General features: G+C 46.2%; 2 long non-coding RNA genes across 4 annotated transcripts; one reads left to right on the forward strand and one right to left on the reverse strand.

Moving 5' to 3' along the window:
- Positions 1 to 440: 440 nt before the first annotated feature.
- Positions 441 to 12,387, forward strand: LOC129146403 (uncharacterized). Its single transcript, XR_008553077.1, has 3 exons — positions 441 to 610; positions 11,855 to 11,953; positions 12,167 to 12,387. It is a non-coding gene; the product is annotated as an uncharacterized LOC129146403 (long non-coding RNA).
- Positions 5,388 to 13,854, reverse strand: LOC129146402 (uncharacterized). Of its 3 annotated transcripts, XR_008553075.1 has the most exons (7): positions 13,814 to 13,854; positions 11,519 to 11,872; positions 10,971 to 11,071; positions 10,254 to 10,639; positions 9,611 to 9,747; positions 9,278 to 9,471; positions 5,388 to 5,995 (listed from the first exon to the last, which is right to left on the reverse strand). It is a non-coding gene; the product is annotated as an uncharacterized LOC129146402 (long non-coding RNA). The 3 variants fall into 3 exon arrangements; XR_008553076.1 differs by lacking the exon at positions 5,388 to 5,995 and having other exon boundaries at positions 7,140 to 9,471; positions 10,971 to 11,003; XR_008553074.1 differs by lacking the exon at positions 5,388 to 5,995 and having other exon boundaries at positions 7,140 to 9,471.
- Between the last annotated feature and the right edge of the window lie 2,703 nt (positions 13,855 to 16,557).

The raw sequence follows: 16,557 nt of genomic DNA on the forward strand, positions 1-16,557 counted from the left end.
ATACAGTGGAGGACAGACACAGGGCAACTTGTAGAACCATTTTTTAATATGAATCTTGTTGGGAAAGACCCCGCGCAGTGAGCAGAAGGGCCTAAGTCCCTAAGTCATGTGAAAACACACGCGTCTCGGACGAAAACCTCTGAGTGACCGGAAATGGTGTGTGACCGGACTGGTGTTGAGTGCCTGGAAATTGACCTGTGGAGTCATGCCTCAGTATTCCACAGCCAAAAACCAATTAGGAGCAAAACTCTCTGCTCTAGCTAATGAGCAATCAGATGACGTATAGGAGTTGACTACCTGGCACTTAAAATTCGGGAGTAGGCAGATATCAGTAGCAAAGTAAAATAGTTAATCATTGAAGCTGTCACTGTATGGTACGCTTTGATGTTATGCCTAATGCACCCTGAGAAAGTATATAATGAGCACCAAGACAATAAAGATTCACTGCAGGCTGGACATGACAGTCCCCTGTGTCTGATTTCCCTCCCCGTCATGTCCCAGGTCCGGGACTCACCAGAAGTCCACAAGTGGCGCCAGAACAGGGACTTAAGGGGACCTACCACTAAAGTGACGAGGTGATGATGGCGGCTGTGGAAGTTTACAAAAGGTGGTGAGTAAACAAGAGGAAAAACACGGCATGGGGTTCTCTTCTCGTCTTTCTACTTTCACTTCTTTGTGGAAACATTTATTAGCTGAAAAGGGAGCAAAAGTCCCATTCTCTCAAATTCTTGACTGTTTATAGGTTGTTACTGAATATAATCCTTGGTTTCCTGATACTGGTACTTTTGATATAGAAACTAGAGAACAAATAAGAAAAGGTGACATGGTCTTGTAAATGGAAGAAGAAATGCTTCAAGCTTTTCCTGTTAATTATTTGGGGAGGAGGCCAGGTTTCTCCCTGCCAGAGTTTTGCCATTTGTTCTTTTTAAGAAAAATAAAAAAAGGTATTTCTATATAATAATATTCAAAGTTCATTCACAATTGTTAAAGTGATAGAAAATGGTTAAATATGACTATATGAGACTATATGACTATAATATGACTAAAAGGTTTTTATTAAAATAGAATAAACCCACTGTGGCAGACAGGTGGGGGCTTCCCCTGGTCTCAACAAGCTGCTGCCTGGACTTTTTCTCTGGTGTTGGGATCACTGGCAGGTCTCCACTGCCTTCCTGCTGTGGGGGACTGGACTTTCCTTTTGTCCACCTTAAAAAACTATTTGGTTCATTCTAGGAAAAAAGTTCCATTTCCCTGTGTTTTTCTGATTTTAAAGTCTAGATTGTCTAAGGCAAAAACTGCTGAGTTACTTTGGACTTGCTAACAAGCTATACAGAATGCTTATTGGTTGAATAAGAGCTTTTACATTTACTTATTGGACCTGTAAAAGGTTAAGCTTCTTGTTAAAACTAATTTACCTGGTAAAATATAAAGTGATAATTCAGCTAAATTCTAAACCTCAGATTTTGATAAAAGCCTAAAAATGGACAGACTGTAAAAATTTACCTATTCTCCTGCCCTCAGATAATAGTGTTCTTTTTTGTCTTAAAAATATGCTTGTTCTCAGTGAGATAAAGCATTAAGAACCTAAAGCCAAAGCCAAAGGATCATTTCTTTTCTTTTCTTTTTTTTTTTATTTATTTATACAAGACTGGGTATAGTCAGAAGCGTGGGAGGGTGAGAGAATTCACCAGAGCCAGAGCGGGGAGCAGAGCAGGCAGAGGGACCGAAGTACACTGCTGAGGGGAGCAGCGGGCGGCAGGAGAGGTCTGCGCGCCATGTGGGACCCTCCTCCGGTAGCCGGGGAGCAGCTGGGGATTGAACTGCCGCTGCAGAGGCTGCGGGCAGCTTTGCAACCCAGCGCTCAACCGCTGTGCCACCGGGGAGGCCCCCAAAGGATCATTTCTTAAAAATATAAAATCAAAAAATATTTTCTTATCTAAAAAAGCTAGTAAAAACTGCTGTGACTGTTGTGGTCTCGAGTTGAAGGTCTTTGGTAATAATTAAGATTAGACACTTATTCTATGTAAAGTTTTTAGCTTTTAACTCATTAAAAACCTTCTTAATATAAAAGTGTATAGAAAAAACTTGGTAAAGGAGAATTTTTTTTTTAAGATTTATTTATACAAGTACTGGATACAGTCAGAAGCGTGGGAGGGTGAGAGTATTCACCAGAGCAGAAGCCCGGAGCAGAACAGGCAGACCAATGAAGTACACTGCTGAGGGGAGAAGCGGGCGGCAGGAGGGGTCTAAGTGCCATGTGAGACCATCACCCAGTGGCCGGGGATTGAACCGGCGCTGCAGAGGCTGCAGGCAGCTTCACAACCTGGTGCTCAACCACTGTGCCACCGGGGAGGCCCAGTAAAGGAGAATATTAAACATAAATAAAAAGCTAAGGCATCTGAAAAACTAGGTTGTTTGAGATGTTTTATAAAGGTTCTTTTACTATTTTAAAGAAATTTTTTTTCCTATTTTTTTTTTTCTGGCCTTAAAATACTAATGTAAATTCTCTGTGCACAGTTTCTTTAAAGCCAGACTCACTCTTAAAAATACATGTTTAAAATATGGTTGATCTAAAAGAGTTGTTATAAAACTAAAATTAAATCATTAACAGGTTTCTCAGTGTCTTCACAAATATTGATATAATTACAATCTCTTAAAATATATACACATGGCCAAAATTTTAAATGTATATCAGGAGATCTCTGTGTCTGTTTGTGTCTGTCTTTGTGTTTTGTTTTGTTTTGTTTTTTTACCTCTGGAGGACTAATTATAAGCAGTGCCTATATAAATTCTCATAGAAACAAATCTTGAGACTGAGATCAAAAAATTTTTTGATAAACAAGAACTAGTTCAAAGTTTATGATATAATTCAAAGCATATATGCCTTAAAGTTATGTTAAGTATTAATAATTTACTTTGTTTAAATGTGTTTATTTCAAAAGAAACTTCTGGTATAAAAGGTACTTTTCTCTTTCCTGCTGTAAATGAAAAATGTACATAGTATCTATATGTTGCTTTGATTTTTTTTGGTTTTTATTAATTTGCCTAATACTTGTTTAATTATTAGCCAGCCTAGAAAAACCTTGGTATGTGCCACTGTTTTATTAACAGCTGTGCAAAATGGAATTCCAGTCATAACACAAACTAAAGTTACAACTAAACTTTCAGGTTTACTTTTTGCACCTATTTGTGAAAGCTGAAAATTCTAATGTCTGCCGCGGACCAGCACAGCAGTAGACGATGAGGCCACCTCAGGGTTGAGAGAAGCGTGCAGGGTGGTCAGGGAGTCGGCGAAAGAAATGACAAACAGACACACTTCAAGATGAGGCAACTGATAGTTTATTAATTTCAACTAGGACATCTTTTGGAAGGGCAGCTTGTCTGCGTACCTCAGCATATTTGTCTGTTCCCATGAACATAGAAAGGGAAATTTTCTCAGCCTTAACCTCATCATCATGCTTCTTAAGGAAGGCATGTACTTGGTCCTCATATTCCATGCGAAATAATACATACATTCCCGAGGGAAGTACAGCCTTGGCAAGATTTTGCCAATCATAAGGGGTCATCCAGGTGACTGATAACATGCCAATAATTTGATAAATATAAGGGGAGTTATGACCTGTTGTCTGAACAGCTAACTGTAATTTTTTAAGAGTTTTTATGGGGATGGCCTCCCATGCAGGGCCTTCATTAGCGAGAGACAAAGCCGGAGGTATGGGAACGGTAAAAGTAAATGAAAAATCTCCTTACTGGCCTTTTTTGCTAATCCTAAAATGCCACCTAGGGGCCCTTGATGGGCTTTGATATGATTAGGATTATTATGTAATGCAATTTTAGGTTTGGTAACAACTGGAAAAAGGTTAGCGGGTGGGCAGGAGGGTTTATCATTTTTGAAAGTTAATTTATCTAGCATTTCAGTATATTCATGATCATTAAACTCATCCTCTGACTGGGAAAGGGATTCCTTTGATACGGGAGCAGAGGCTTGAGTAGATCATTATTGTTTTTAGGATTATCCTGAACTTCATCCTGTTGGCCTTCCCACAATTCTGCCTCAGTGGCATCAACCAACAAATCTCTAATTTGTACCCACAAGGACAGAGCCTGTCTCGGAACCTGAGATGGTCCATGAAGGGCATAAAACTCTTTCACTTCTTTTCCTACTTTCTTCCAAGTTTCCAGTGACAAACTACGTTCTTCTGGAAACCACGGGCATACCCGTAATATAAATATATAAAGTTGCAGTAGAGCTTTCTTATTTACTTTAATACCTCGTGTTTCAATCATATTTTTTAATATAGATAGAAAAAGATTTTTGTTTTTGGTCTCGTGGTGCTTTTGTTCACTCAAGCAAAGATTTCTTTCAACTGTGCTGTCCGGCCCGTGTCCCTCGCGGGACCTTGCGGAGGTGTCTTAGCTAAGGTCTGTCCGTATAAGTCCCGGACCAGGCTACTCCGAAGAGCAGATGACCGTTATGCCATATGACATTCCTCCACGGGAATCGCGGGTGCAGCCCACTCAGACTCCGTAGACACGAGGCCGTGGAGCCGTAATCATACACTCTCACACACACACAGCACCACGAGCATTCACTCTTAGAAAAACTTCTCACTATCTCAAACTGATCACCCTTTATCAGCGAGCTCAGGACGCTCCAGTGAGGATCCTATCCCTGACTGTTTAAAAGAGGGTATTTTAAGGGAATCACATTCACACTCACACACAAGAAGGGAGATAGCTTACCCAACACGATCTCTTCGTTACTCACCTCTTCTTTGGGTGGAAGACACAATGAAATGAAATGAAATGTCGGGGCCCCACGTTCGGGCGCCACCTGCCGCGGACCAGCACAGCAGTAGACGATGAGGCCACCTCAGGGTTGAGAGAAGCGTGCAGGGTGGTCAGGGAGTCGGCGAAAGAAATGACAAACAGACACACTTCAAGAGTGAAAATCTGAGTGTAATTTTCTTTGAGTTTGTGACCAGTATATATATGTTTTCCAAAAGCACAGGAATGAATATCAAAGAAATTAGCTTGCTCATGGGCTCAGTCTATCACCATCAGGGAGGTGATCTACATAACAAGCAATGACCATTATGGAAGAAAGAAGGAAGTTTAGAAAGACAGATAAGGGATTAAAGTTTGTCTTGTAGTGGTTCCTGGTGGTCGTCATCTATTGATAAGCTTCTGCCTTTTCAGGGAACTTCCGCTGAGCTTCCTCTGCTTCAGGGTGTTATGCTGTTCTCCCCCTGCGTGCTGGTTGCCCAGCCGGACCTAGGGCCGGTTAACCCTAAAGGTCACTGCAGGGGGAGGTGCAGCAAATGTCATATTATCTTGTGTGTTCACGTTTAAGTCATCCAGTCCAAAGAGATGACATTATTATAATGTATGATAATGCCTGACTGCTAACAAAAGATGTGACAATCCTAAATCGATGTAAAGTGAGATGTGTGTTTACAAAGAAAAACATGTATTAAAAATAGATATTTTAATGGTCCTAAAAGTAAAGTAATGAGTGTTAAAGCTGTGGAACCAAGCTTAGCTGAGGTTTCGCCATTTTGTATATCCTCCACCTTGATATGTTAGTCCTTGTCCAGCCGCATTCCGGAGATAGTTTCAGCAGTCACAACCCTCACTCCACTTGGTGACGAAAAAGCAGACCACCCCAGCCGCCAATGAGGGCAGTCCTGTCCATAAATGGGACAGCATCTCTAACTGTCCAATCAGTTTGAAATTGTAACCGCGCGCGCCAAAATGCCTTTGTAGTAGCCAATGAATAATTGCCAGCTTCTTTCAAAGTTCCCGCCACTCGCGACCCTATAAGATACCCCAGCTTCCTCTGTTCGGGGCTCTCGACCTCTGCCGTTGCATCGGTGCGTGTCGAGGGCCGGGTCACGAGCCCGTATTAAACTCCTTTGTGCCCTTGCATCGGTTGTCTGTGTCCTTGGGGGCTGCACTGGTCGACGTGGGCACAACAAAAGCAAATGTTGAAGATCTAAAAAAGAAATTAAAAAAAAAGAGTTAAAAGTAACAAAGCTAAGGAAAGTGTTAAAGATATGAGAAAGGAATTTTAGGAAAAGAAATTTTAGGAAATTTTAGAAATTTTAGGAAAAGAAATTTTGTATACGCAAATTATTTATATTTTAGTGTTTTGGGAACACATTAGCTGAAATAATTTTTGGTTAATAGTAACTGAATTGTAATCTTATGGGTTGCTTCAAAATATGTACTTATAAACTAGCATTGGGTATAATCTTGGCTCTTGTCTGGGTTAATGATGTTGGGTACATAGTGTCTTTTTTTTTAAAAAAAGATTTATTTATTTATTTTATATAAGAACCGGGGTACAGACCAGATGTGTGGGAGGTGAGAGGATTCACCAGAGACAGAGAGGGGAACAGAACAGGCACTGTTGAGGGGAGCAGCGTGCGCGACAGGAGAGGTCTGCCGCCCATGTGTGACCCTCACCAGCTGGCCGGGATCGAACCATTGCTGCAGAGGCTGTGGACAGCTTTACAGTGCGGCGCTCAACTGGCTGCGCCACCAGGGAAGACCCCATAAAAGTCTTTTAGTGTCTGAAGAATTACTAAGGTTTTTGAGATGAAAATTAAAGGTTATGATTTGACTGTCAATAGTATACTTAGGGCCAAAACTTTCATAGAGATTAAATATGGTTGTTGTTGCTGTTTTCTAATATTTATGACAAAGCTTCCCAAAAATCTAAATTAAAGTAAAATTTGTTAGCCTGTAATTTGATCGATTAAAGGAAATTTTGTGGAACCTTAGTAGAGCTTCAGAGACACTCCACAAAATTTCTTCTTTTCCTCCTGGGAAAGGCACTAGATAAATTTGTCCTATGTGGTATACTTAATAACATTATGCTTAAAGGGAAGCATTTTCACTTGGGAAAATGGTAAAACTCTGATATGTACAAAAATGTTAACATTGGTTTTCTAAAACAAAATCTTTCAGTACCTCTTATGTATGTAAATTGTCAATGGTTATTGTTGTCTTGCAATGTTATATACTTCAATGGTTTGATGTCTGTGGAAATTGTTTCTACAAAAAATATGAAGGAAAGGCCTCAAATGATTCAAAGTGATACAACTTTTGATTTTTATTGTTTTAGCTAACTTGTATTTACATTTTGTGTAGCTTTGAGTAAAATTCTTCCAGGGAGTTGACCTAGAGCTGAACCAATAAGTGGAAAAACTACTGCTTTGTTTGTAGGGTTTCAGAGACCTCCAAAAATAATAAAAAAAAGCTTGCCTCCATTGACAGGAGTGGACAACCTGAAAAAAGAAAAAACTCTGGTGGAGTCTGGTGAGACCAACTTTGTTTTTAAAGCCTGTATGGACTGGATTTTAAGAGTTCACTCTGATCCTATGTGGAGTATTTTAGCAAAGCCAGCAAAAATTGCTGTTTGGTTATTCTGCCTGTGATTTTATGCAAAAATAGGTAAATTGGTCTAAAAGTAAATTTAGTTCACAAATATTTTACGTACTGTTAGATAAAATTGGGATCACAGTAGAAAAATTCTCCTTACTGGTATTCCTTACAATCCTCGCGGCCAAGCCATTGTTGAACGCTCTCAACATAACTTAAAAACACTGCTTTCCTCTTTAACTATAAACAGAAAAGGGGGACATGGAGGATGGCATCAAAGGATACAAGAAACCCTGTTATCAGCTCTTTTTACTTTAAATTTTCTGAATTTACCACAGGGGGACCCCATAACATGCAGCAATAAACATTTTGCTACTCAACCAGCATGTAGCATGCAAGAACCAGTATGGGTAAAAACCCCAGGAACAAATGTGTGGGAAGTGGGGGTCATGATTTTAAAGGGAAAAGGCTATGCTTCTGTCATTCTAGATGGATCCTCCGAAACAATATGGACACCTCTTCGGCTCATTCGGCCCGGGATCCCGGTCCTCCAAGAGACTGCCCCAGACTCTAGACGGGGTTCACTCCTGTGCTGTCCATTCTCGGGGTGTTGGACAAATGTATAATGACCTGTGTCCATCATGAGAATATCATGAAGAGTATTTTCACTGCCAGTAATGTCTTCTGTGCTCCAAGGAGACAATAGCAAAAAGAAACCAATGGAATCACATCAGACTAAAAAGCTTCTACATAGTGAAGGAAACTATCATTAAAATGAAAAGAATATCAAATTGGAGAAACTATTTGCACATCATCAATCCAACAAGGAGTTCTGCAAAGAACTCCAAAACAAGAAAACAACTCAAAACAGGGGCAGAGGAGCTAAATAAGTACTTTTCTAAAGAAGACACACATGTGGCCAATATGTGCGTGGATAAATGTTTGTCATCATGTGCTGTCAGGAAAAAGCCAATTAAAATCACAAGGAGTTACCACCTCACACTGTGAGAATGACCCATTGAAGGGTGTGGAGGAAAAGGAACTCTGGCACATGGTGGGTGGGAATGGTGTCTGGTCCTGTTAGTGGGCAGAATAAGGGGTTCCCTGGACCCTCAAAACTGCACACTCTACATGGGATCTGCCATCAGCTGCACAAAGACAAAATGTAATCTAAAGCGTAAGACCTTCGATAGAAAAGAACTTTAATACAATTAGTATAAAATAGAGAATAAGTGTGCAATAGAGAGAGAGAAGAGAAAGAATATAATTAGAATAGTTCCAAGTGAAGCACCTAAAGTTACCCATCCCCTCATGGGTAAATGCCCAGCCAAACAGGCTTGGCCCAAAGCAGGCCCACTGGGGCCCAAATGAACGCCTGCCACAGTCTAAGGCACCTACTGGTAGAGACCCATGGGACAGGGGCAGGAGGGGTCAGGCAAGTCTGGAAGGAAAAGAGCAAAATCAAAATCCACATCAAGATAACAGCTGCCACTGTCAGCCTTCCCATGGGCCTCTCACTCAAGTCTTTGTCTCTTTCACATGTCTCTTTCCCTGTCCCCAAATCCCTGGCAGAAGTCCAAGCCTGAGGAACAAGACTGGCTACTTTTTCACATGTCTCTCTGCTCCATGCGCCTCCTCCAGTCTCCTTTCCTCATCTTACTCCACATTTTCCTCCTCTTCTTTAGCTTCTCATCCCTGCCCAGCTCCACCTTTCCTTTGGCAGGGTATAACCTGGAGCCTCTCTTTTTTTTTTTTTAAGATTATTTATGTATGTATGTATGTATGTATGTATGTATGTATTTATTTATACAAGCACTGGATACAGTCAGAAGCGCGGGAGGATGAGAGAATTCTCCAGAGCCAGAGTGGTGAACAGAACAGGCAGACTGACTAAGCACACTGCTGAGGGGAGCAGCAGGAGGCAGGAGAGGTCTGTGCACCATGTGGAACCCTCGCCGGCGGCCAGGGATCGAACTGGCACTGCAGAGGCTGCGGGCAGCTTCGCAGCCCAGTGCTCAACAATTGCGCCACCAGGGAGATCCCATGGAAACTCTCTTTTCTATGGATAGCACATTGGTCCTGCCCCTATGGAGAAAAAAAAATGAAGAGGTGTGACTCTTGTCTCTGAACACATACAGTGTGTAAACCATTGCTGATCTCAATTGAATAATACAATGAGGGGGAAAAGAAAAAAAAAAGGAAATTATCTCCATCAGTCACTGACCTCAGCACTTTGCCTTCGCCTCCTCACTGTCATGCAGGGTGAGAGGCTGGTTTCTCACAAGGTCAGAGGCAGGAGGTGCAGGGACTCCTGGGGCTGCTCAGATACCGCTGAGTAGAGACACTGCAGAGAGGGAGGCTCTGAGGGGACCAGAGACAGAGGGTCAGAGTAACCCCAGTGCTGAGTGAGGATCTGGTTCCCAAGGAGAGGGGAGGGTGCGCGCGCTCGCGACGTGTGTGTGTGTGTGTGTGTGTGTGTGTGTGTGTGTGTGTAACAGGAATGACAAGATATACAACATAAGATGATGGGAAGTCAATTAACATCAAGCCCCAGAACAAATTAATTCAAATCGCACACAGATTAAAGAGTGTCAGAACAACACCTCAATAAATACAGTTCCATGGAGAAGCAGCTTCTGAGCAGGACTGAAAAAGCATTGGACCTGAAGAGGAGGAGGAGGTTTAGAAATATCGCATGGTTGGCTTGAGGTGTAAAGAGCTGGGCAGGACCCCTCCCCCCACCCTGGCCCCTGCTAGGATGTGGTGGCATCTTCACCCCTGACAGCTCCCGCCCCCAAACCCCAACGTTCATCTCCTTTGGAGACACCTGTATATATACATGTAATCCCAACTTCTTGATTTCCCACCTGTCTGGGGCATGTAGGTGGTTCCCATAGCTTGGCTACTGTAAATAGTGCTGCAGTGGTGACGGGAGTGCAGGGCCCTTCACAGGAGAGTATTTATCCTCTGGGAGGAGATCCTCAGTGTAGAATTGCTGGGTCCAATGGCAGAACCACATTTACTCTTTTAAGAAACCTCAATACTATTTCCATAGGGCTGGCTCAGTCTTTATCCAAAACAATGCAGGACTGTCCCCTTTTTTCCACATCCTTGCCAGCACTTGAGTTTCTGGTCTTTTGGATATGGGCCGTTCTCGCAGGTGTGAAGGTTTAAACCAAGGGATCATAAAGGCACAAAATGTGGGCAAAAAAGAAATCCTGTAACACTCAGGCCCACACAAGGCTGTCTCTCACTGTGAAAGAAAATAATCATGAAGAAATTCAGGTGAATGACCTGAGTGTTAACATTATCAATGGTCCACTGCATTCTCAAGATGTCCCTGAAAGCATCCCCATCACCTAGTCCCAGCCTCTCTGCCTCAACTCCCAGGCCCACTGCAGTCCTCCAGGGTCTCACCTATGAGATACACTTAAAAGCACTGGGACTAGGACTGCCTGGGGTGAACACAACAAAATTTGGTCAGAGATGAGACCATGGGAGGAACTGATGAGAGTGACTCTCCCATGGGCTCCATCTACACTGTCCCCAGGGGCTCAGGGATCAAACCCTTGATCCACACTTACCTGCACACTAAGTGTAGCTTCCTCCTTGTCCTCCTGTAGGAAGAAGCATCATGTGAGACCAGGGAGGAGTCAGGTCAGAAGCCTAAATGAATCTTCTAATCCTGCAGAACAGGGAAGTTTCCAGAACTGAGTAAAGTCCCAGGTCAGGACTGGGAAAAATGAGGAAAGGAGATGAGGGGGGATTGGACCAAATGCCCTCTGGGCAACACCCGTGTGTGTGGATGGTACTTCCCATTAACCAGGCAGGGCAAGTTCTCCCTGGGATATGAAAACCCTCAGTGGTCAAGATCCCCCCATTCCCTTCCCTACCAGAGCACTTCTTCTTCCCCTCTCACACATGAAGCCACCTTGTGTGCAATGAGCACACCTACAATGAAAACCAAGCCAGAAATGAGGACCATGGCAAGGATGGAGAACTGAGGAGGTGGCAATGGAAGGGAATTGAAGGTCAGACCCTGAACCTGAGGCCTCAGTCTGACCCTCTGAAGGTCTCCAGAAGGGCTTCTGATGCCCCTGAGTCATCTGTGTGCCCACATCACCCTCCTTACCCCCTCTCAGGACTCAGGGTGCTATCAACCCCTCATGCTGCACATGGCACATGTATCTCTGCTCCTCTCCAGAAGACACATCCTCAGCTGCCCACTTCTGGAAGTTTCCATTCCCTCCTCCCCAGCCTGGTGTTCACCAGCTCCGTTTCCTGGGCCAGGTCCTCCCCATCTCGCTGCCAGGTCAGGGTGATGTCATCAGGGTAGAAGCCCAAGGCCCAGCACTTCAGGGTGACCTCATGCTCAGAGATGGGGTGATGGGTCATGTATGGTGATTGGGGGTCTGAGTAGGAATAATCAGAAATTTCATGCTTTGTGTTTCCTCGATGGACACCGAAGCAGCCTCATGCGACCATCCTGCAGTGGACAGAACAGTATGTTTGGAGGGAGGAGCACAAACCCCAGAAACCAGCCTGGTCTGGGAGTCCGGGATAGCAGGTGAGAGCCCAGGGTGGGATGCAGGTCTCTGAGCATTTTGTTGCTGACTTGGGTGGAGGGTGATGACACAGACAGGCAGGAGGGAGATCTCCAAAAATGCTCTCTGACCAAAAAACAAGATCTCGAGAGAGAAACTCAATGTTCCCTACGACGCTGCTGGTCAAAAGGATCCTGTAAAAGGTGATTTCAGGGATGGTCTCCCCTCTTTTTCAGGAGAAACTGGATCCCTTAACTGTCCTACAGAAAAAGCAGGAGCCTCCGGGCCAGTCTCCATCCCAGAGCTGGAAAACGTGGCCGACAGCTCCCTCTCTGGCCAGAAGGGGGCGCTTCCTCACCATGATTCCATTGCCCTGCGGGGTGCGCGCCTCAGGGAGATCAAAGCCCCGCAGCCCTCTCACCTCTGAGCTGCGGCGCCTCCTTCCCCATCCCCAGGAGTCTGGGGGCCCCTCCCCGCACCCGCCCCCCGGGCTGCTCCCGTCCTGCTCTGCCCGACCTTCCCCCTCCCCCTCGCGCCGGGGAGCTGAGCCGCGGGCCCGCCGGGTCCAGGCGCGCAGGTCCCCGCCCAGGGCGCGTCCCCGGCGCCGTCGTGGGGAGCTGGTCGTGCCCGCGGGGGAGGCGCCGTCGGGCCCCGCGGCGTAGCCCAGAGTCCTCTGGATCGTGGGAGACCCTGAGCCCGCCCTTCAGTCACCCCGTGGTCTCCCGCCCGCACCCGATCTCCCGCCCTGAATAATCCTGAACTTAAATAAAACCTAAAGGGGGAAAGTCCCGCGGGCTCTTCCCTGGTCAAGGGGCCTGGCAGGGGCCACGGCCTCGGGGGTCACGGGGCCCCGAGACTCGGGGCGGGGGGTGGGGGGGAGCGGTGACCCGCCCCGGCCCGCGCTGCTCCCCGGCCCGGCTCTGGCTGCGGCGGCCGCGCGGGGCCTCCAGGAGCGCTTGGAGCCTCCGCGCCGAGTGTCTGCGGAGCCGCGTCTCCTCGCCCGACCCTCCCGCCCCGCCCGCCCGCCCAGGGGCCCGCGGCTCCGCGCTCTGGCCCGGGGAGTCGCCGTCGAACCCCGAACTGCGTGTCGTCCACGTAGCCCCGCGATGCACCGGGGCTCCCCGAGGCCGGGCGGGACATCACCATTTCTAACACCCTCAGAGAGGGGGAGCCTGGGGGCGGGGAGGGGTGAAGCCGGGCGGACCCTCCTCCCGGGGCAGGTCCTGAGTCCCGGGGAGATGGGGCAGGGGAGAAAGTGTCCAGGAGGGAGGGAGCTCCAGAGACTGAACATGGGCAGCGGGTCCAGAAGGGGCAAGACTCAGGGGACAAAAGGAGGAGGCAGGGTGGGGGGACAGAAAGGGACCAGGACTGAGGGGGCCACGGGGGTGACAGAGGGGCCTAAGGCAGCAGCTTCCTCTGCAGAAGCCTTTTCCCTCCACCCTGCACTCACCAGCCCAGGTGTCTGTCTGGGCCAGAGCCGTGGAGAGAAGCAGCAGGAGGAGGTTGGGGGCCCCATGACCAGCACTGCTGGGGTCTGGGGAGCTTCTGACTCTAGGCTGTGAAAGGTCCATGCAGGAGGCCAGAAAGCAAAAGCCTACCAGGAAGCCCACCTGGGGGCAGGAATGAGGACACCTGTCTGGAGGATTCAGGCAATGAGCCTCCCCCCTCTCCCTGAGTCTCTTCTCAGACAAAGAACCTCTACCTGCCCCACGAACATTTTCGGGCCCTACAAACTTTTCCCGCCATACGAACCCAACTTCCTACCTGACCCCTGCTTACCCTATGAAACCCTGCTTCCCCCTAACAACGTGCAGGACTCCACTGACCCCCCCACCCCCTTGGGTCCGTGAGGTCCGCCCCGGGAGCAATAAACTTTCCCTTACCCCAAGGAAGCTTGGCCTGGCTGTTCTTTACTGAGCCCTACCTTTCAGGCTGGTGGGTGGAGACTTACACTGGGGACTGAGAACTGGGGAGGAGTCACAAGTGTCCTCGCCCAGCACAGGTGGTGGAGACAGAAGGGAGGCTAAGGGGGCAGTGGGGTATCCCCAACAGTAACCTTCCTGCCCTAGACACAGCCCTGGGGCCTGGAATTATGAGAACCAGACTGGGGCCCTGGGGCTTTGCTCTGGCCCCTCCTCTCCTCACCCAAAGCTTCCTCACCCTGTCTCCATGACCCAAGCACTGGGTCAGTGATTCTCAGTCATTTTCCTTCCCGGATCCGTGTCCAGTCTTACAAATTAGGGAGGACGCCAAGTATAATCTTGTTTAGGAGGTATCGCTCCCCATATTTACCACCCTGGGAATAAAGCTGAGTTTGATCATGTAGCTGTTTCATTTAGAATAATAGTAATAATCCAAGCAGGTTAACACAAACTGTTGTTAAGAAAAATAACTAATTTCTGAAAATAATCAGGGCAATGAGAAGAGTGGATATTTTACATTTTTTATTTTTGCAATTGTCTTTCTTGTCTGTCTCATTAGAAGACAGTAGGATTTTCATGTTTCCTTGTGCATTTATTTATTTTTTAAGATTTTATTTTTAGGGCCTCCCCGGTGGCGCAGCGGTTGAGTGCTGGGTTGCGAAGCTGCCCGCGGCCTCTGCGGCGCCGGTTCAATCCCGGGCTGCTCCCCGGCCACCAGAGGAGGGTTCCACATGGCGCGCGGACCTCTCCTGCCGCCCGCTGCTCCCCTCAGCAGTGTACTTCGGTCCCTCTGCCTGCTCTGCTCCCCTCTCTGGCTCTGGTGAGTTCTCTCACCTTCCTGCGCTTCTGACTACCCAGTGCATGTATAAACAAACAAGCAAATAAATAATAAATAAATAAATAAATAAATAAATAAATAAATAAAACATGCCTCTATTTAAAAAAAACTCTAAAAAAAAAGATTTTATTTTTATTTATGCATACAAGAGGTGGGGTACAGGGCAGAGATGCAGGGCATGAGAGGATACACCAGAGACAGAGTGGGGAACAGAACAGGCGGACTGACTGATATATACTGCCAAGTGGAGCAGCAGGAAAGTCAGGAGAGGTCTGCTGAGCTATGTTGGTTGCTCCCTGGCTGGCCCGGGATGGGACTCTGTGCTGCAGAAGTTGCGGATTGCTTCACAGCGTGTTTCTTAACCCCTTGCATCACCAGGGAGGCCCTCCTTCTGCATTTAGTCTGTGGTTCTGGTTGAAGTCTATGAAAAATGTATACAGCCTCACACAAATATGTTGGAGCAGTATTCACATGATTATGAATATTCCACTTTGATACTAAATTAAAACTATATAGGTGGTATTTTCTGAAAGGTTACTTGCAAAGTCAAACCTGAAACAGTATCACTGATTATTTCTTATTCTGTTACATTTCCATAGTCCTCTCTTGCATATTAATGCTAATGTGTGATTTTTTTTAAAGATTTATTTATATCAGGTACTGTAAAATATGGATTGGAGGATAATAAAATAATGAAGATAATTTTCAATGTTTCAGCCAAGACCCTTTAAATGAAACTGGCTTGGAGTTGTGTTTCTGAGGTAAGAAGTGGTGAAGAATAACTACCACTACAGTTAGTAATATAAGCTCCATTTTTACTAAATTTTACCTCAGCAAAGTCAAAATAGTGAAAAGACAAAGGGTGTCTAAGCGACATTTTGAAAATAGTTTTAACCTCATGGACCTTGTGACAAATTCTGGGTAACTTCAAGGATTCCACAACCACACTTTGAGAAATGCTTTTCTCAGTGAACCAGGTGTAACAGGGTGGTCCCCAGGAAAGGGGGAGGTTCCCTTCCCCACCCAAGGGAGGGTGGAGCTGAGCAGGGAGAGAAGCTACAGAAGAGACTGAGGAAGGAAGGAAGCAGGATGGAGCCAGGAGACCTGGAGGAGGCACATGGAGCCTAGAGACACGTGAAGAAACTGCGCTTGTCTTTTGGTCATGGACTAGGTGACAGAGATGTGGGTGAGACCCATGGGGAGTTGACAATGGCAGCTTTTATCTTGATGTTGAATTTGCTCTTTTCCTTCCGGGCTTGTCTGGTTGTTTCTGACTCTTTTCTGTGGGTCCCCACTGGAAGATGCCTTAGACTTGTGGCAGGCTTTGGGGCCTTGCTCTGGGCCATTCCCATATGGATGGACTTTTACCCACGAGGGGACAGGTAACTTTGGGTGTTTCATTTAGAAACTAGACTCCTTGCCTTTCCTGTATTGTTTCCTAGTTTTATTAAAGTTCCTTCCCATTAAAGTCTCATATGTTTTGTGTTGATGCGGCGGATGGCAGAACCCATTTAGAATAGGCAGGTTTGTGGGGCTTGGGCTGCCCCTCTCCCTGCCCTATAACACAGGGAGCATCTCCCAAGTGTTCTCTGCCTTTGTCTCCTCATCACTTCCCAGCATCCCTCTCCCTGGCTTGCTCCTGCCTCCCCAGGATGCCTCCCCTGCAGACACAGTGGGGAGCAGAGAGAGGACCCTGGAGACATGGAGCTTGCTCTGTCAGGAGAGATGGACATTGAGTAAAGTGACAAACACACATGTAAACCCAACCTGAGCCCCGTACTGACAGGATGGAGTGTGTATACTATGAAAGCAGAGAAGAAGGAGCACTAACAGGTCACCTTCTATTATTTTAAATAGTATCAAAAGG

This window comes from Talpa occidentalis, unplaced genomic scaffold (genome assembly GCF_014898055.3).
Source record: "Talpa occidentalis isolate TD23 unplaced genomic scaffold, MPIMG_talOcc4v2.1 talOcc4.2, whole genome shotgun sequence".
Taxonomy (NCBI): Eukaryota; Metazoa; Chordata; class Mammalia; order Eulipotyphla; family Talpidae; genus Talpa; species Talpa occidentalis.